Source organism: Podarcis melisellensis (genome assembly GCF_964234715.1).
Source record: "Podarcis melisellensis genome assembly, chromosome: 15".
NCBI classification, from domain to species: domain Eukaryota; kingdom Metazoa; phylum Chordata; class Lepidosauria; order Squamata; family Lacertidae; genus Podarcis; species Podarcis melisellensis.
Window position 1 is genome coordinate 24,333,994 of NC_138532.1, and position 21,389 is coordinate 24,355,382.

General features: G+C 43.3%; 2 long non-coding RNA genes across 3 annotated transcripts; one reads left to right on the top strand and one right to left on the bottom strand.

The window, feature by feature from the left end:
• Window positions 1–1,789: 1,789 nt before the first annotated feature.
• LOC309357708 lies at window positions 1,790–15,175 on the bottom strand. Of its 2 annotated transcripts, XR_014163176.1 has the most exons (3): window positions 14,913–15,175; window positions 4,850–5,060; window positions 1,790–1,911 (listed from the first exon to the last, which is right to left on the bottom strand). It is a non-coding gene; the product is annotated as an uncharacterized lncRNA (long non-coding RNA). The 2 variants fall into 2 exon arrangements; XR_014163177.1 differs by lacking the exon at window positions 1,790–1,911 and having other exon boundaries at window positions 4,760–5,060.
• On the top strand, window positions 9,792–13,548 carry LOC309357709. Its single transcript, XR_014163178.1, has 2 exons — window positions 9,792–10,115; window positions 13,045–13,548. It is a non-coding gene; the product is annotated as an uncharacterized lncRNA (long non-coding RNA).
• Window positions 15,176–21,389: the final 6,214 nt, after the last annotated feature.

Genomic DNA, 21,389 nt, shown 5'->3' on the forward strand with positions numbered 1-21,389 from the left:
AGGTTCCTGTTGAATGTTCAGAAAAAGTCAGAAGCCCAAGGCAGTATAAGTTCCTCAACTATGTTTGTCAGTGACAACAGCTCACTCATAGGATAACAAGAACCGAACTGACTGGACAGCACAGTAATAATGCTGAGCATGAACTGACCATTGACAGTTGACAGTTGAAAGTCCATGCGCTTACTTGCCATTAGAATGTTCGTCTACCAGCGCTTATATGATTGGTTAGAACGCGCCTTGTATCATAAAATGTGTTAAACCCAATATATAACAGTTCCCAAACCTTCTCTGAGTTACTAACAACATCTGTATCTGCTATGACTGTTTTAGCAAACTCTTCAGGATACCTTTTGGGTGGTTTACCCTTTGTGGTCCTCTCAGATCTGCATACTACACACAAGTCTTCCATGCTATGCTTCTTCTCTTTAGGAGAATGGTGAGCAGGCTGGAGGCCTGGGCAGGCCAGAGGCCTGCTGGGATTGACAAGGCATCTGACTCTTACCTGAATCTCATAGCTCTCCTGTAGCTGCCTCTGATTAGTTATCATTTAACTCTTGGTGGAAATAATTAGCATCACATGTCATGTGGCCACCATGATCTTGCATGAAAAAAATTGGATGCCCTATTTTTTTCTGGGGCACTTGGGAGGTAGGATGCATTGGCCCACTAATGAGTTGCCTCATCTACTTTTGACTTTGAGCAAACCCACAGCTGGCATGTGGCTCTTGGAAGGTTGCCAACAAGGGAATGTGGCCCTTGGGCTGGAAAATGTTCCCCATTACATTTAAACACACATTTAAAGTGCATGATGTTACCCGAAGAATCCTGGGAACTGTAGTTTTTAAGGGTACTGCAAATCATAGCTCTATGAGTGGAGAACTGCAGTTCCCAGGATTTTGGGGTGGAAGCTATGTGCTTTAAATGTGCCTTGGATGTGGTTTCAATTTATGTGGTGGATCTACCCAGGAAGATCATTCCCTTGAAGTTTGATGATGTCTATTGCTTACCTGAATGGGGGGAGAGAGAGAGAGAGAGAGAAAACAGGTGTGTGGCTGTGTGTAGAAACCTCTGGTTTTTGCATGGATGGAATATAGCCTACTACACATTCATTGTCCCATCAACTTTTGCTTTGGACCCACCCAGCAATTGCATGTGGCCCCCAAAAGGTTACCTGTGAAAGAATTTAAAAATGTTCCCCACATCCGCTCTACATACTATAGGCCACATTTCAGTGAACACATCTTTCTGGCCTAACCGTCAGATCCCCTATCAGAAATGTTGAATGTCATGTCCAATCATTTATCAGCCGGCAACATGTTTCCCTCCAGAGTCCTTGAATTGCTCTTTAGTATTGCTTGCTGATTATATTATGATGTGCTATTTACCTCGGTCAGAAAAGCGAGACCTTTTACGTCGCTTCCCTTGTCAGAAATGTATCAAATAAATCGCTGTATTTGGAATGCGGCTCGGTAGAGTTCACTGCCCAGGTAAACGATTTGCCGTAGCTCAGTGCATAATGTGGACATAGCAGAAGGTTAAATGTGCCAATGTGCTGGTCTGAGGAGGGAATTGCTGCAAGGATGCAATGGGAGGGGGGTGTTAATGGGGTGGCAATAAATATAAACAGGAAGCGCAGGAAGCATGGACGTCATTTGGGCAAGTTGAAGGAGAAAGGGACATTTTTTGGCTTCCACTTTCATTACTATGAAAACAGAAAATGTAAAGAAACCTCATTTTCAACTGCCACTCAAAATGTCATCTTAAGTGGCAATGTAGCCAATATTTGCAATTACCTGGTTTGGAGTATGAAACTGTTTATAATGCACCATGTGAGCATAAGAACCTCCTATTGGATCAGGCTAATGGTCCATTTAATCCAGCATCCTGTTTTCACAGCGGCCAACCAGATACCTGTAGGAATCCCAGAGGTGAGATATGAGAACAACAGTAATTCTCCCCTGTGGTTTCTAGCAGCTGGTATTTAGAGATGATGTCTCTGGCAGTTAAAGCAAAGCATAGCTGCTGTGTCTAGTAGCCATTGACAGCCTTGTCCCCCACAAATTTGTCTAATCTTCTTTTAAAGCCATCCAAAGCAACATACATGACTGCCTCCTGTAGAAGCGAGTTGTGGTGACCTGGGCTTGGCATTCTGGGACATGGATTAAAGTTCCTTCTGTTGTTTGACCATGTCACAAATACAATTCACTGGTCCCATGGGACCCTGCAAGTTGGACAAGTACTTTTTTCTTAATTTATTTCCTGTATTTATCTCCTGCTTTTCAGGCAGTTTTGCTTCACAGAGTGATTCACATCAATTTAAAAAGTGAGGGTGGTTGCCACCAGCCTTCTAAGCTAAAAAGACAAACATAGAAGGGAAAATGAGTAGAGAGGAAAGGCAGAGAAGGGCAGATCAGTTATTAGAGGCCACAAAAAGTGGATGGTTATAAATAGGAATGGTGGAGAAATTCAGTTCAGTTCTCATTTAAAGAGGAAACCTTCAGACGTTTCAAAACAAAATGTGAACTGAAATACAAACATCCATTGAATTTTGCACTTCCCCGAATTTTGCAATGCATTTCTCCAGGGGTATGTCTCCAGTAATGTGTACAAAAATGCATATACTGGGATGAAGTGTGCATACAAAATGCATATATTAGTGAAGCAAGCAGGCCCAAATGCATGACACAGTCATACCTCAGGTTACGAACGCTGCGGGTTGCACGTTTTTGGGTTGTGGACTGCGTCGAACCCAGAAGTACCAGAATGGGTTACTTCCAGGTTTTGGTGCTTGTGCATGCGCATAAGCACAAAATGACATCACATGCATGTGCAGAAGTGCCGAATCGTGTCACACATGAGCGCAGATGTGGCGCTTCAGGCTGCAGATGCCAGGGGTTGCAAACATACCTCCCGCACAGATCATGCTCCCAACCCAAGGTATGACTGTGTAAGGGGAAACGGCTTTGCAAAAATGTGTCTAGAATGGTATGTATAGAATGGTTTGTCTATTAGGGCAAATTCGCACTAAATTGCTGATAATTTTTCATGAGTACTTCTTTTTGGAGGAGAAACTTCTCAAACAAATATGAAGCTATGGAGGGATGAACTTACGTCTGGGAAAATGGGAAATGGAGAAGCCAACAGATCAGCCCATTCTGGACTTTAAGCAGCCATTTTTATACAGTTCAGACTAGGCTAATCTTCCCTTGCTGGTTTTCTTGCTCAAATAGCAACTTATGGTTCTTGTGGTTTCAGCCAATAGCTGGATCATGAGTGACATTTCTCTTGGCTTTTGCAGTCCTGGAGCTACAGGCAGCTGGAGCTGAGTGTTCCTTCAGGCAGGGATGCAAGCCTCCTACAGCTGCTCCTTCTCCAGTCAGTGACTGGGACCAGGGTGGTCTCCCTCTTGCCTGGTGATCATCCTAAGAGACAGGGTATACTAGGGCTGCCATACACCCGGCTTTTCCCAAACACATCCGGGAATCGGCTGCAAAATGGTGTCCGGGTGGATTTTTGATGGATCAGCAAAATGTTCGTGAAAACCCGGCAAGCAGGGTAATTTATTTTATTTTTAATGCTTTTAAAATTCAAGAAAAGCCCAAAAATGTCAAGCTCAACAAACTTGACAAAAGGAAGGAAGGAAGGAAGGAAGGAAGGAAGGAAGGAAGGAAGGAAGGAAGGAAGGAAGGAAGGAAGGAAGGAAGGACAACAACTTTATCCGGATTTTCACTTTGGGAATATGGCAACTCTAGGTATACAGCCTGCCAGTGGCTCTAGTTTCTTTGGCTGATGGCAGAAGCTATAGTGTACTTTCTTTACAGTTCCAGAGCTGTGTACAACCTTTGGTAACATCATGACACAAAACCCAGGCCTAGGGAGCAAATGTGGCCCTCCAGGCCTATCTCTCTCTCTCTGGCCCTCATAACTCTTCCCAAGCCTCCCCCCATCACCAGCTTCATATCCCAAGTGTTTTTGCTTCCTTGATGTTTGATCCTGCCTCTTCTTTGCCTGGAGGGGTTATACAGGGGTGTGTGTGTGTGTGTGTGTGTGTGTGTGTGTGTGTGTGAGAGAGAGAGAGAGAGAGAGAGAGAGAGAGAGAGAGAGAGAGAGAGAATTAGCCTACTGTACAAAGGTTTAAAAAGGTCTCTTACGAGGAATGGTTGAGGGCATTGGGTATGTTTAGCATGGTAAAGAAGCAACTGAGAGGAGATATGACAGTCAACTTCAGGTATCTAAAGGGCTGTCACATGGAGGATGGAGCCAGCTTGTTTTTTCCTGCTCCAGAGGCTAGGATCCAAACCCATGGATTCAAATTACAAGGAAGGAGATTCTGACTAAACATCAGGGAGAACTTTCTGGCAGTAAGAACTGTTTGACTGTGGAACAGAATCCCATGAGAGGTGATGGACTTTCTTTCCTTGGAGGTTTTTAAGCAGAGGTTGGATGGTCATCTGTCATGTATGATCTAGTTGAAATTCCTATATAGCAACAGGTTGGACTAGATAACCCTGGCTTCCAACTCTACAATTCTATGATTTGAAAGAGAAGATTCCCTGACTTCCGGCTCTTCCATGTTTAACTCTTGACCAGACAGACCAAAGACAAGCCAGCATAGGAACACTTTGCAGCCCCTCTTGAAAGCAGTTGAAGAGCTGCAACTTCCTATTTCACAGCCTCGGAGACACCACCACGATGGCCCTGCTGCTCCCCCTAGCTACCATAAATTTCACCTCTCTTACTGACAAAATGAAAAGCAGGATTTGAGCTGACGAACCCTGGTTGTTTATGAAGACTGATTCAGGGAGACACAGTTTGATATTATAATAATGCCTGAAATCACGAACCTCACCTCTGCTCACTGAGCAGTGAGCTAGCCTGATGGGCTGTGTGCTTACATAACACCGAAAACAGCTGACAGACTCTACGAAAACAGCAGAAATGGACAGGTTCCTTGTCCATTTTAGGAGCATTAATTTGGGTAATGGCTTTCTCCAAGTGGGATCCAACAATATTTGCCTTCTTCCTGATTTGGAAATTAGCCGTTTATTGTCTTTCTTCTCCTGACAAAAGAGAAGGGGGGAGATTATGAGTTCCAAGCTAGGAAAAAAGTGTGTTGTTTGCAGCAAAATGAGCTTTTACTTTCATTTGTTTTAGATGCTTTCCTTTAATTAATTAAAGGTTGATGTGCAGTGGGAGGGGGGAGCACCTTGGGAGGGTGTTGCCTGGCTCACAGCCAGGTAGCCTTGATGTATGCAGGCTTTGCTTCTGACAAACTGGCGCCTCCACCTCGAGGCTGTGGCTTCTGTGTGTACATTTAAACGGGGGGATGGGGGATGTGATAGCATAGCTTCTGTAGTCTAGGCTCTGGCATCTTTTGGGTTAGATTACCACAATGCAATATCCATGGGGCTGCCCTTGATGGCAGTTTTGGAACTGCTGCTGGTTGAGAATTCAGCAGCTAGGTTGTTGACCAACACAAGATAGTCTGAACATAAAACATCAGTTCTGGCATGACTGCACTGGCTTCCATGGAATTTCTGGGCTCAGCTCAAAGTGCTGCTTTTAACCTATAAAACCTTATGTAGCTCAGGAGCTCACATGAGCCAACACAGACCCAGCATTCATCATGCAAGGCCTTCTCCTTGTGCCCCCTCCAAGGTAGGTGCAGAGGGTGTTGACATGTGAATGGACCTTCTCAGTGGTGGCTTCCTGCTTATGGAACACTCTCCCCAGGGAGGCAAGCCTGGCACCATCATTGCCTATCTTTAGGCACCAAACAGAAATGTTTCTCTTCTTCCAGGCCTTTGGTCTTTTATCATCTATGGCTTCCTTCGGTAAGTGGGATGGTCTATTCCTGCCTTTTTATAATATGAATGTGTTTTTAGCTTTTACTCCATTGTAGTTTTTTGCGTTGGTTTTCATGTACAGTGGTACCTCGGGTTAAGTACTTAATTCGTTCCGAGTCCATTCTTTTTTTTTTAATACATTTTTATTCAAGTTATATAAAGACAGGTAAAAATAAACAAATACAACAAAAAATATATACAACAGTATTCTCTTCCTTAAATTATACAACGTAAAAAACCATAATAAAAAAATCATATTCTGTTGGGCTCTACTGGGCCCTGGACTCCCCTCCACCCTTTTGGTAAGTATCGAATATTTTCCTCCCTTACGTATTTGATTTTTGATCTTATAATCCGTGGCTGATAGAGTTGTTCTGCCGAGTCCATTCTTAACCTGAAACTGTTCTTAACCTGAAGCACCACTTTAGCTAATGGGGCCTCCTGCTGCTGTCGCGCCACTGGAGCACGATTTCTGTTCTCATCCTGAAGCAAAGTTCTTAACCCAAGGTACTATTTCTGGGTTAGCGGAGTCTGTAACCTGAAGCGTATGTAACCAGAGGTACCACTGTATGTCCTTTTCTTCTTTTCGTTTTTGGTAGGTTGCTTTTGTGGGAATTAAACTCTAGTTCCCATTTAGCAGAGCTTTGCGGAAGACAGCCCTGGGTCGTTTGACCTGTTAATTAGTTCTCCTTTTCCCTCCTATAAAAACTATGCAATACACTCTCTTTCAAAGTTTAAAGGACAAATAACTTTTACTAAGTGTCCTTGCAGTTGCAGATTAAATATACAGTGCAGGTGGATGTTTCTTAAATAGTTAAAACACCTTACATATATTAAACTGTTACGGACTAACTAACTCTGAGGCAAACAGCAGCACAACATAAAATACCCACAGCTCTGTTAAGACTACCATAACTGTACCAACTGCAAATAACTACCTCAGTCATAGGAAATCACAGTTTGACAGCTCTTGAAATTAACCTTTTACATGTGCATTTGGGGATTGGGGAAAATTTGTGGAATATTTGAAAAAATAAGTTCTTTGCAGGGTTAACATAAAACCAGCAGTTAAACATATTACAAACAGAAACAAAAGAATAGCTTAAAGGTGGATTCATGTATAAAATGCAGTTTTTAAAAATGAAAATGATAGCACAAGGGGTGGGATATGTCTATGGGAAATTTGTGCAATTTGTGTGTTTGTGATTTGTATGTCAGTAAATTTTTGAAAAACTGAAAAATAAAAATTATTTTTTAAAAAATATGCATTTTGGATGCTAACATCCCACAGCTTGGAGTTGCTGAACAATAACAAAAATGCAAATCATAAAGTCCACATAGAAAGCACAGTGTGCTCATGGGAGGGTGTTTTCTCATAAATATCCCCCCTCTCTCTGCTGCCTGGATGGGTGCACCCCCTCAGTCCCCAAGTGTTTTGGTGGGTTTAAACCAGCCAAAACAAACTGAGCATCCAAGAAAAGGGTGTAGCTAGGAAGGACTAATTTGCTCCAGAGGCTAGTCTGTTAGGGCAAATGAGGCACAGCCCTCCAACCTCGGTCTGCCCGCTCTTTACAACGGGCATCGTTTTCCAACTGCAGTTTCCCAACTATCTCCTTATATATAGTAGACCATGCAAGCTATTGATCATGGGTACAAGGGGCACTAGAACTATTAAAGGTGGTTAAATGAGACTTGGCCATCAGGGAATTGCAAAACAGTTTTTAATACTGTATTAAAGCTTTGCCATTAACCTTTTTGCTCCATCGTTATAGGCTGGAAATTCTAATGTGCAGAAGCAGGTGAGTTGAAGCAGGCAAAATGGTCTTGGGCTGCCTCTATGCACATAAACCTGTACCCGGGAAGAGCGGGTGCTGGTTCTCTTCACCAGGCAACTGGAAACTGTAACATAGCTCTGTGGCAGAGCAGATGCTTTCATACAAAAGGTCCCAGGTTTGATCTCCAGCATCCTTAGTTTGAAAAATCCCAGATAGGTAGGCTAGGAAAAGGGCCTTTGGTTGAGACCCTGGAGAGCCTCTGCAAGTCAGAGTAGGCAATATTAGTCTAAATGGATCATCTAAGGCAGCTTCCTATGTTCAAGTCTTACTGAAGACCAGTTAACATGGTCTCAAGAATCATGTGGTTGCAAGGCTTCATGCCTGCATGATTCCAGGTAGGGGTTCATACATTTGAGTATTGCTTCTAAAAAATTTCCCTGCACAGGCATAAATTATGTCAAGAAAGAGTGTTCAAATTACCCTTTTTCCTGATGCATTTTTCTATGTAAAATGAGGATTTAGAGAAGACTGGAGGACCTTCTCCCCTCGCAGCTTATATAGGAAATTGCCCAGTGAAAGTTTGTGCATTAGCCATGATTTAGCAGGGTATGTACTGATATGAATTAACAGTTGTGGTGGCACATGAATTTTACTCTAATTCATTTTTATTTGGTGAAACCTGTTCTAACGTAGGGATGAGTGCATGCGTCCGTTTTGGTATTTCTATATAATAAAAATGTAAGAATGTCATCATGAAGCCCCTATTGGAGGATATGCATGGGTTTGCATGAGGTTCAGGAGGGTAGGAGAGCAAAAGTACAAGCAGGTTGCACAAGAGCATTGACTATGGCATGGGAGTGAGAAGGGAGAAACACCGAGAGGGGGAAAGCGGTGATGAAAACAATGGTCAAATTCTGAATAAAGATAGAGAAAATTGAGAGGAAAATTGTGGTTTTAAAGTTAAATACTATAGAATATTTGAAAACCACATCCTTTATTTGTCTCACATGAGGCAGCTGAGAAATGGTAGAGGGTGTACAGAAATAAGGGAGAGACACTGAGAGGAAAAAAAATGGGCTGTTTTAAACAACCGCAAAAGTTTGAGTAACACAGAGTCAGAGGAAACCAGAAGCATTTTTACTTGGTATTATAGGTCAGGATATTAATAGGCAAGATGTTAAACTGCAACAACAGTGGTAAGAGTATTGTTAGCCCAGAAATGGAAGCAAGAAGAAATTCCGGCGAAAGACGAATGGCAGGCGAAATTAATGGACTATACAGAATTGGACAAAATGACAGGAAGGATACGAAACCTGCGGGACCAGAGATTTACAGAAGATTGGAAGAAGTACGTTAATTATTTGAAGAGCAATTGTAACCAACAAATTACACTAGTAGGACTACAAGAAGTTTCGTGAGGAGAAATATATGAAGTGTTACAAGGTAGGTAAATAATAGAGATAGTGGTTATGAGTTTTATATGTAATAGGGAAAGTAAGAAATGTATACTAAGAGATTAGAGTGGAAAATGTTCAGACAGGACTGGTGGAAGTCAAAAAATTGAATAAGATGTAAAAGTATGTTTAATTGCTGTTGAAAATGGTATGTTAAGAAACTAATAAAAATTTATATAAAAAAACAGAGTCGGAGGAACACTGAGAGGAAAGTGGCGGTTTATAAACAAACAAACAAACAGTAGAGGTTTGAATAAAGCAAGACAGTAGAATGCCCCCAATACTGATTGACTGGATGACTACAAAGGTGCATTACAACTGCATAATTCTAGGATTCTTAGGTCAGTGCTCTCTGGGAAGACCCAGAAGCAAAAGCCCCACCTCAACATTACCAATGACAAAGGGCCCATGCTTCAGCCCTTAAACCATCTCCATATTGAGTGAGGAAGGTCTGCAAGAGGCTTATATTCAAATTCACTTGAACATGAAAATTATGCTCCATATAATCAAGAACACTGGTAAAGCATTTGATTATGCGAGACATTCTACTCAAGTGCAAGTAACCATGAGTAGAAGCCCTCAAAAGCACTTCCCTGCTCAGTGTGGAGGTTGGGAAGAGACTGGCGGGAACACAATGTGCATACGGACATCAGGGATGAAGCTTGGATGGGAGCATCTGCCCCCATCCATACTTGGAGTCTGAACTCACCTACACTCATGTTTGGGTCCTGTTTGTGGGTTTCCCACAGGAATTTGGTTGGCCATGGTGAGAACAGGACACTAAGCTAGATGGGCCATAGGCCAGAACCAGCAGAGCTCTTCTTATGTTCTTACACAAGGGTATTTCAGCAGAAAAATCATTGTGGAAACAGGTTTGGGGTGTGTGTAATCTATTTGCACTCTGATGACGTCACAATGGATGCTTTTGGAATTTCAGAATGCATTAGCCATGTTCCCAAAGGGAGGCCTCATTGACAGGAAGGCGGACATGTAATCCAGAAGTGGTGGACCAAAAACAGATTTCTGCCACCTGCTCAAAGGTCAGAAGCACTGAGAATTATGGCCACTAATTAACTCCGCCACACACTGAAACATTAATATAGGCCGCAGCCTGTTGAGTCTGACTCGTCAGCTCTGCCCCTATATGTTAATATTGAGAGGGAGAATTATAAAAATGTAATGAGAAAGCGCTGAAATATGAAAGTCTTGTAATGATGAAATATAACAACCCATAATGAAGAAAAAGCAGCAGCATTTTTTTTAAAAAAAAAATTCAATTCTTCTGAAAGATAGAAAGGGAGTTGGAGGTGGGAAGAAAGCATTGCCTGAAAATGAGTTTTACTTCCTGACTGTTCCAAACCTTCCAAAAAAAAGCAATTACTGTTGGGCTGGCATTGCCTTTCTGCACATTAATTCCCCATTATGAGTAAAATTAATGGGTTTTGAAAACGCCTTGTCCTTCACATGAGCTATGCTCTTCATTACTGGGGCTAATAATCCACCTGAGATTGGAGGCCATTGCCCAGAGCCTCCCTAGCCTGCTTTACTACAAAATGTGGAAGGGAGCAGGATTTAGATCAAAGAGTTTGTATCTTCCTTCCTTTTTCCCCACCCCACCCAAGCGGAGAAACAGAGGCTTCCTGTTGTTTAGTAATATTATTATTTGTTAACTATGGAACTCACCCCCACAGGAAGCAGAGATAGCTACCAACCTAGATTGCTTTGAAAGTTGATTAAACAAATTCATGGAGGACATACCCCACAAGTGTCCCATTTTAAGCAGGACATCCCAGATCACAGAAACCAATTCTGTTTGGTTCCCAGAATGTCCCATTTTTGGTCCAATACTCTGATGTGAGTCCAGAGCATCACTCACTCTGGTGCAAGTCAACAGGATCGTGCCAGAGCACTGAACCAAAAGGTGCTCTGGTGCAACCCTGCTGACAATCACCAGGATGCCTTCTGGTCCGGTGCCCTGGCAATAATTCATAGGGTTGTGCAAGAGTGCCTACCTTTCAGCCAGGCTTTCCTGCCTCCCACTCAGGGCTCCTGACACCTACACAGAAATACAATTTTTCTTTTACCTTTGCAGGGGATGAATATAGTCCTGGGAAGTGGAAGAATGATGCCCATTCTTGCTCCCCATCTCTTGACCACCTGCTCCAGCATCTGACTGCCGACCCCCTGACAATATGCTGAGCCAAACCTCGATTATTGCTTCCAGCATAGCACCGTGTCCTACCAGACCTTAAAGGATGCCTGGCCCACTTCCAGTTAATCCAGTTCCCCTAAGGTTGACTCCTTGGTTGATACACCAGGAAAAGACAGTTCTCTACTCTGAAGCACTGCCTCTGCTCTCTTCCCCTCAAAGGACCATCCCCAAATCAAAGGGATGAAGCAGGCTTGACAGTCTGTGTTAATTTGTTTCCGCTTTTTGTCATGGAGGGTTTTGCTTTATGGCTGCTTTCTGACCAACCTAAATCCTGATTGAAGCAGCGTCAGATTCTGAGTGCTTGGAGAAATGTTTCATCGCTAATTGCCTGCCAGTATCAAACTCTTACCCTGATCGTCAACAGGCAGTGGTTGTTAATATCCTTTCATTAAACACTCGCTGTGTCTTAGCCACCAGCAGTTCTGGTACAAAGAAGACTCTTGTCCTTAGGAATCAGAGCAGTAAGGGGGTGTTTTGAGGAAGGCACCAAGTGATAACCATCCCCATCTAACTTAGATGCACCCAGGGGATCTTTAAGACTGAGAGATATATAGGTACCCAGCCAACATGGCTGCTGTTTGTTCATGGTTAACAGAATGTCTTTGTGAGTACAGGACAGAAGTTGAACCAGGACTTCCATCTAGCATTAGTCAGCTGACTCCATGGGCCAATCCCTATCTACGAAGCCCAGAAAAGTCTTACTTTAAAAGCTTTCTCTTCAGGCCAAACAATTTGACTCTGTATTTTCCTTTACCTTGCATGATGACTTGACATTTGACTTTATACCTGCCTCTAATCCTTATTTGCTAGCCTGAACTGTGACACCAGCCTGGCCCACCTGGACTAACAGCCAACAGTATTCTCTGCATCTTAAATGCACATGGCAGCATATACAACAAAGGATCAGGAGCTGGAGGGTGGCCTGACATGCACTGCAAACTACCTGCATCGCAAAACACCTCTCTTTTTCATCCTTGGAGGCTGGCAACAAAGGCAATATGCATCCAGGCAGTGTTAACAGCTGTCTGGACTATCCAAATTGTTCTAACCAATAGGATTTTGCCTTCCATGGCTATCAGTTCAAAGGGTGTTTCCATCATGGAATGGTGAATTTCAGAGCTTTAAAAAAAAACAAAAACAAATAAACCTCCTTGGTTCTCTGAAGCATTTTGCTGTGCTCTGAATTTGCACTTCAGACAAACAAAGGCCACATTCACCCCATACCTTCTAAGCACTATGCTACCACTTCCAGCTGTAATGGGTTCCCCCAAAGAATTCTGGGAGCTGCTAGGGGGGAGGCCTCTTCTCTTTATTGCCAGAGTGGTTATAGGGCTGCCATACATCTGGAATTTTCCAGACATAGATAGGATTTGGCCATCAGAAACAGTGTCTGGGCAGAAATTACTGGAATGTCTAGGGAAATCCACACGTATAGCAACCCACATTGGAAGCGTATATCTTGGAGAATTTCCTTAAAAATAGCTCACAAACTTCATTTTGTTGTTGAGATTTTTCACTTTTTGAAATATGGCAACCCTACTGAATAATCAGGGAATGCTGAGAATTGTAGTTCTGGGAGGTGGAATAGGGATATTGTTACAACTCTCAGCACCCTTGACAAACTACAGCTCCCACAATTATTTGGGGGAAGCCATGACAGTTTAAAGTGACATCATAGCACTTTAAATGTCTGGCTTGCAAGATGAGCTGATGTGTAATGGTGTGTCATGGTCCTTTTCATTTCATTCTCCTCTCAGTGGCACAGCATCAGAGATGATGAACAGTGACCAGATGCTTGGCACCTCTTCCTGCTCCTCCTCCCCACTGCCCTTCATCATGCCACGCCAGAAGAAGATATTTCACCATTAAATGGAGAGTCAGAATGAACATCCAGCTTCTGCTTCATTTGTGGGAACGATATTGTGCAGTCATAAATGGACATCTGCCGGAGGAGTGTCAATCTCCCAGCCAGGGAAGCAAAAGGAGTCAGCTAAACTATTTCCCCAAGAGATTCAAGCTTGGGGAAGCCTAATTGCCAATGCAGAGGTCTGATGGAAGACTGTCTGTTAGAAATGGCTTCTGTCAACCTGATCTGCTCAGGAAGGGTGATATTGACAAAGGCTTTAGTCTTCTTTGCTCCCTTCCCTCCTTGAATATTATTTTTACTTTCCATGGGAAGCCCATGGGCAAAGATGTGTATGTTTACTTATTCTATGGGCAGTGCCTAGTGCTTGAAATATCAGTATAATTAGTATCTGGGTTCTAATCTCAGCTCAGTCCTGAAGTTAAGAACATTAGAAGATCCCTGCTGGATCAGGACAATGGCCCATCTAGTCCAGCATCACCATGGCCAACTAGATCCCTCAGGGAAACTAGCAAGCAGGACATAAGCACAAGAGCATTGTCTCCTCCTGTGGTTTTCACCAACTGGTACTCAGAGGCTTCCTACCTGGTCAGTGAAGGCAGAATGTAGCCGCTGAGGCTAGTGGCCACTGCCAGCCTCACCCTTCATGAATTTGTCTAATCCTCTTTTAAAGCAGGACCTGAGTGCTACACTTCTCTCTCAACTTGTGATTCCCCGCAACTGGTATCCAGAGGCATATTGCCTCCAACAGTGGAATTAGAACATAGCTATCACGTTTAACAGCTCCAGATATTCACTGAGTGTGGGTGACCACCTTTTCTCGATTGCATCACTTTAGATGGGGGGGATCACATGATTGAATGGTGTCTAGTGGTGAAGAAGAAAGATGAAGGCTCTCTTGGTCTGTATATTTTGTGTTTGAGGAAGCAGGATGCAGCTGGGGGAAAGGTGGGTTCTATAAAAAAGTGAATTATCAAATGGAAGTTTGGGAGATTTTCATCTGCACAAATAAGGCAAAATGTCAAGCTGTCACTGTGAAGTACAATATTCTATCAGTCAGTAAAATCACTGTGATGTGCATGTTAAGGATTATACAATTTTTAGAAAAGAAAAGAAAGAAGAACATCCAGGCAGCCCTGCAGGTCTTATCACAATTGGGGTCTCAGGTTGAAAAAATGAAACACATTAATCCATACAAGACCTAGGGCACATTTTGCACAAAGAGCTGAGTCCCCATAGTTTTAAAAGTGGGTTTTTTAGTACAGGAGACTGTTTTCACATGGAAGACTTTCCCCTGACTTTTCTTCCATTTGGAAATATATGAAAATATTGCCCATTCAAAACACAACAGAAATTAGGAAGAGGCCTGTTGGATCAGGGCAAAAAACACAACAGAAATTAGGAAGAGTCATGCTGGATCAGGCCAATAGTCCAGCATCCTGCTCTCACAGTGGCCAAACAGGTACCTGTGGGGAAACCCCATTCAGGACCCAAACGCAAGAGCCCTCTCCTCTCCTGTGGTTTCTATCAACTGGTAGCTTGACCGTGGAAGCAGAGCAAAGCTGTCAGTAGCCCTCCTCAATGAATTTGTCTAATCCTCTTTAAAAGCCACCCAGGTAGGTGGTCATCAGTGTCTTCTGTGAGAGCAAGTTCCATCGTTTAACTAAGCTCTGTGTGTAGAAGTACTTTCTTTTGTCTGCACCGAATCTTCCAACATCCAGCTACATTTTATAAAGTTCTATCATGTCACCTCTTACTCACCTCTGCTTTATACCAAAAAGTTCCAGACATTGCAACCTTTCTTCACAGGGGAGTTTCTCTGACTCTTTGATCATTTTGCCTGCTCTTCTGTGAAGCTTTTGCTGGGATTTTCGCAGTGTTGCTGTTGGCATGATAATTACAAGCCAACAACAGCCTCTGGCAACTTTGACAGCAAGTGTGGGGGTTAGGGAAAAAAATAGGTGATAGGGGGATTTAAATCTTGCCTTACCCATGAATTCATCAGATCACTGCCCCTCAGCCTCAGTACTACCAACTGTGATGTGGGGATAATGCCACAGACTTACATACCTTAAATGTATCTATGGAGACCTTTGTGATGCTCCCAGGTGTGTTGCTTCTTAGACAATGGGCTATGACATTCAGGATTGACACAAGAAATTTACTTTATTTAGCTGCAACATTTACAGATCCTTGCTAAGGCTTTTAATGCATGTCTGCAGTGGGGCTGCTCCTAGGCCAAATGAAGAGAGGGTTTGGAGGCTGGGATATTCTTAAGGGGACAAGTCAACAGCTAGCCACGGAGCAGAGAGAGGAAGCTGGGAGGTGATATAAAATCTCAGCAAGGACCAGTGTTTTCATTGCCAAACATATTTACAAAAGGGATGTTCCTTCAAGATGAGGCTATTCTGCCTTCCACTGTCTCGTTTGCTCACTCACACATGGAGTCCATGCAGAAAGAGATTGTAAAGCAAACCATCGAGTAGATAAACATAGCCAAACCATCACCAGTGACAAATTAAAGTTTAGTAGATGTGAATTGTTAGGGGTCACAATGAGGTCTGAATCCACGTTTCTTGAAGTAAAACTTGGTTTCTGAAGTCTGACGGTTCCCTGGTTTGTCCTCAAAGACTGCAACCACTGTTCCAGCTCTGCCTTTTGGGCCAGAGGTGAAACTAGAGCTGGACCTTGGGGCTAAAGTCCAGGACTCCATAATCCAGGGTAGGATTACCAGTCTTTTAGGTCAGTGGGAACTTCAAGCTTGGTTGCTGATCCCTATGGAGCATATGTACTTTCAGTGTTACCATAGCTGTGTGGGAATCACTTTTTCTATGTAGTAAAATGCTTGAATGGCCCAACCAAGTGGTTGGGTTCTGATCATGGTCCTCACAGTGTTTGAAGGGTCTTAAGAGGGGAACCTGAGTTTGCTTCAATTCATTGTATCAAAGGATGCTCAGAAGGATTGAGAGCTAGAAGTCTGCAATCATACGCCCTTGCAGCTTTGTCAAGTACAGAGGAGGAGGTGGCATTTCGGAGACTGTTAATTGTAGGGAATTGATAAGTCCCTGCAGATCGTCATTCAGGTAGCTTTGCAAACCAGTGGGAAATGAGTTTCTTGCTTAGCTTAGCTTCACTTGGTACCAGCCTGCACATGAGGAAACTGGAATGAGCTTTATTAATGCCTTCAACTGGATAATCCATCATCCCCTCAACAATGCATTTCTGACAGTTAATTAGATGCCACACAGTGGAATCACTAAGGCCGTGTTTGGAATAGTAATCCCTTACTGAATGACAGACCATGCAAGCCATCTCGCCAGCATCAGACCTTGGACATCTTAAGTGCTTTTCATCCCTGAAGTCTTTTTAACCGTGTTTGGTAAATATTTCTGCTGCCTCTTTCCAAATGGCTTCATTAGCAGCGAGGGGACAGGACTTAGTTCACTGGAAGCAAGCCAGGAGTCATTAACGCTATGAAATTGTCTACTCAAAGATGTGGCAACAACCAGTAGGTGCCATGGCTTTTGAAATGGGGTTGGACAAACCCACAGCAGATAGGTCTGTCAATAGCTATCTGAAGAGAGCCTCCATGTTCAAAAGCATGATAATTCTATGCACCAGAAAGTAGGGGCAAACTACAGGATGCAGACCTGTCAACATTGTGTCCTAGGGTTCTAGATCAGTATAGTGAAGCTGTGTACCGTCCTCCGCCAGTTCCCATCAGCCTCACCTGATGGTTGGGGATTATGGGAATTGTAGTCCAAAAACACCCAGAAGGCTACAAGTTCCCCATCCTTGTTCTGAAGGTATATTGGTGGCTTCAATTGGAAACAAATTATTACATGCCAGGTGCTAAGTGAATGAGTTTGCAGCTGGCATGTTTTCAAAGACGGGTGTGGAGCCTCTGGCCCAGATACTGAATGTGGCCCTCAAGACCTCTCTATTGGCCCTCCTAACTCTCCCCAACCCACACACACACACACACACACACACAGACACACACACGCTGGCCCTGCTTTGCCTTCCAATGGTTTTTGCCAGGCTGAACTGCATCCTTGAGCTCAGATGATTACTTCTTGCCTGTCTGGATGGAGGATACAGAGGTGGGAGTGTGCGTATGCTCAAACGAGCCTACTATATGATGTTTTTATATGTTTTGGAAGCCGTCCAGAGCAGCTGGGGCAACCCAGCCAAATGGGCAGGGTTTAAATAATAAAATTATTATTATTATTATTATTATTATTATTATTATTATTATTATTATTCAAAGGTAACATTTCCATTAGCTGCTCGCTTAGGGCTTGTCCACTCTTGCATTTGCCCCATGGCTAGAAAGCACATGTCCAAGTGGTTTTGTGTTTGCCTTGCAGCTTTCCCCTGGAGAACATGCTGTTTGCCACTGAATCAGAACAAATGGAAAATTCAATTGCTATTTGGTCCAATTCAGCAGTAAACCACAGCTTATCCTGGAGGAAAGCAGCAGCAAACAGAGGTGTAGATGAACCCCCACTTCTGCCTCTGGCTCCACCTACCATTGGCGTAGAGCCCTCAGATGGCTACCCTAAAGGGGATGTAAAAGGGTTGTTGCCCATTTTTTCCACAAACGCCTTGTGTGATATTTACAAGTCAGGAGGGAGCTGACAGCATAAAGCTTTTCTGCCATTGCCCTGGATGTCCATGCAATGCCACCCCATGAGCAAAGCTTTTCCTTCTTATTGTTTCTTCTGCCAGAATTGGGGAAGCTGTTTGTGCTTGGACTTGAAAGCTGCAGGTCTGGTGTTATCGACCAGCTTCTGCATCTCAGGCTGAGAGAGAGAAAAGAGAGTCCTATGGAGAAAACGATGACAACGTGGACTGAGGGCAGAAGCTTAACATGCTCCCATTTATTGCCTGCTGGCTGAAGGCGTGCTCTCAGCCAGTGGGAAAGGAGATGCCTTAACCAACCAATCAGCAATGGAGAAGCAGCAACAGCCAATTCAGCAACGTGCAATTAAGTAGTAATGGATTGCCATCTGAGCCTGCTGCAAAGGGGGCAAACGTGGCACACTCTTTCACCTGAGCAGATGGCGCTACAATGCTACACATTTGTCCTTTTTATGAAAACCCCTCTTAAACATGGATTGATATAACCCCAGTAGGCCCCTGTATTCTTGTTACTCCCTGTGCCTTCGCTAGGGAATACGAATCTCTGATTCTGCATGTGTTTAACCCGCATTTTGTAATGAAAATTAGCTCAGCAGATTAAACCTAAAAAGCACGCATTGGTGCTGCATTGTTCACCGGTGATGGCTTCCCAAGACTGCACCATCAGTGGAATCACATATTGTTTTGCCTTCATAAGACCTAATTCTCATACACAAAGGTTTGCCTATAGGGAATATTTATTCGCTCATGTGATCCCCTGCTCCTTGGCACACCAAGCAAAGATTGTGCCATGTGACTCTGCTGACCCCACACCCTCCAACATTTCTCTGATAAAAATAGGAATGTCATATTTTATTTTATTTTATTTATAACCCCCCCCCCATTTTACTGAGTTGCCCTAGCCACTCTCGGCAGCTTCCAACATATACAAAACCCATAATAAAACATTAAACATTTTAAAAACTTCCCTATACAGGGTTGCCCTCAGATGTCTTTCAGATGTCTTATCTCCTTGACTCGGGGATCGCATAACCCCATACCCTCCAGCACTTCTCTGATAAAAATAGGGACATCCTAAGCAAAAACAGGACATTCCAGAATCAAATCAGAAACCGGGACGGCTTCTGTAGATCCGGAAATGTCCCTGGAAAATAGGGACACTGTGACCCCATAGCTTAATTCAAAGAGGCTACATTTGATAGGCTTTATGTCTATGAAAACATCGACAGCAATAAATGTCTTTGTCTTTCAAGCAAGGACAGGGGACCCTGTGGAGCTCCAGAAGTCTACAACTGTCATCACCCCTGGCCACATTGGCTGGGGCTAATGAGAATTAGAGTTAGCAACAACTGGGGGGCATAACTGCCCCACCCCTGTTTTAGAGTTTCATGAGACAGCCCCCACCCCCATGCAACAAACAGCTTCTCTAGCTGACTTATATACTGAGCATTCCTTTTGATTTTCTTCCATGAAGCTTACACAGAGGCTAGACTCTGTATGGTCTTTATTGATCCTTCATTATGATTTGTTTACAGGGAAGTTATCTAACAATGTGAAGTCATCCTGATTGGTTTCAGTTATATTTGCATGTCTTCCAGTTAATTATGTGTTCACCCCACACTTTTCAGTGCATTCCCCTGTCACTCTCCTTGTTATGCACTGAGCTGAATCCTAGTACAATAGGATCTAGAATGCAGCAGTCTGATTGGTCCGTAGGAGTCACCCAATCCAGCTCCAGGTGGAAGTGAATCAACAATCTGATTGGCCTGCAGGAGCAGCCAATCAGACTCCTGGAGGAAGTGAATCTGCAACCTGATTGGCCTACAGGAGCAGCCCAGAATTAGCCAATCACGCGGGGCCCATTGTGTAAATAATGTATATATAGCTGACATTTTGGAGAAATTTTCATTCATTGCTACTACGAGCTGAATAAAGAGCATGAAATTCACACTCAACACTGAGTATATTTCACTCCTAATCCCCCCCAAATGTATCTCTGTGTGTTTTAAGTGGATTTGCCATGCCAGGGAGTCTGAGTTACTTTCATCCATTTTCATCATACAAACTTCAAGTTCCAATAGGTGCGTGAATCCCTCCCACAAAATTATCGGCCACCTGGAAGTGATCTGGCATCATTACCCTTCTAGAAGTTGTTTCAATGAGATGCATCCTCCCTGCTTTATCACAAAATAAGTAGGACAAGGATCCCCCCCCCACCTCAACTCCATTACAAGAGACAACAAGCAATTGTCCCTAGCAACCAGTTTGAGGCACCCGAGTGACTCAATAATTATTTGCGTGGAGAAGGCAAGTTTAAAAGTCCAAGCAAACAAAAGCCTTTCTGTTGTTTTCCCACCTTTATATGACTGTGTTGATCACCCTGATGTGTTCACTTCACTTTCTCCTCCTTGTGGAAAACCCGCCAGCCCACTGTTGAAATGAACACAATTCATGGTGACTTTTGGGTGGTGGTTATTTTTTTTTATATAAAAAGCCCCACACCTTCTTCTCACACATCACTGAGTTAATCATTAAATGATAGATTCATCATAATGGGTTAGAAGCTACATCTGCCCCTACAGCCGGAATTAAATGAAAAGAAACATATGTGATTGTTTGTTTGTTACTTCCCTGTTAAAGCCCCAGAGACATTTTTTCCCTCTATCTCACTCCTTTATTAGATTAGCTGCTGTGTAATCTCTCCCAAAACGTGTCTGTCTGATTGAGAAGGAAAGGGGAAAAGAGGTTGTTAGCTTCAGGAGATAATATTTCCCCATTAAGGAAATGAAGCAAATTAATTAATTTGTATTCAGGCCGAGCATTTCAATGTTTTTGTGAAGATGGTGGATTTAGTAGGCCCCTTTCAAGTACAAGATTGCAATGCCTTCTTAAACCAAGGAATGGTTTGTGTGCAGTTATGCCTCCTTTTGCTTACAAGGATATTAGAAAATAGACTGTTGCTATTATTAGACAAGGCTGAGAGCCCAAATTGCTCACTGGTTTCTATTATCATTTTTGGCAGAGTGGGAAAAAATAAATTCCCTTGTTCAGCCTTGGGCAGTTGTGGCCATTCCTTGCCATGATGTTTACTTTAACTCAAGTGTTTCCCAGACTTGAGTCTCCAGCTGTTTTTGGACTACAATTCCCATCATCTCTGACCAGTGGTCTTGAGAGCTAGGGATGGTGGGAGTTGTAGTCAAAAAACAGCTGGAGACCCGAGTTTGGGAAACACTGCTTTAACTCATTAAATTGACCTCAGTTGCCAGCAGTGATGTCATCATTAGCTAAATCGGATTGGTCATGGTGATCTAGCATTGTGTCTTCAGGTCAGAGCTGGGCTGCAATAGGATTCAGGAGCAAAAAGACAGGCCAGTGATCAGAATTGAAGAGCAAGGCAGGACTGAAGACAAACCATGGAAGCAGAAGCAAGCCAAGATTCTAGACCAAAGAGCAATCAGGGATTCAGGTTCTCATGCCAAAACACAATAATGGCAGACTAGATGTGTTATGTATTGAAGTTCTCACTCTGGGCCAGCAGGGGGATACTGTAGATAGTTATGCAAATAAGGGATCGAAAGTGACGTTCAGTGATTG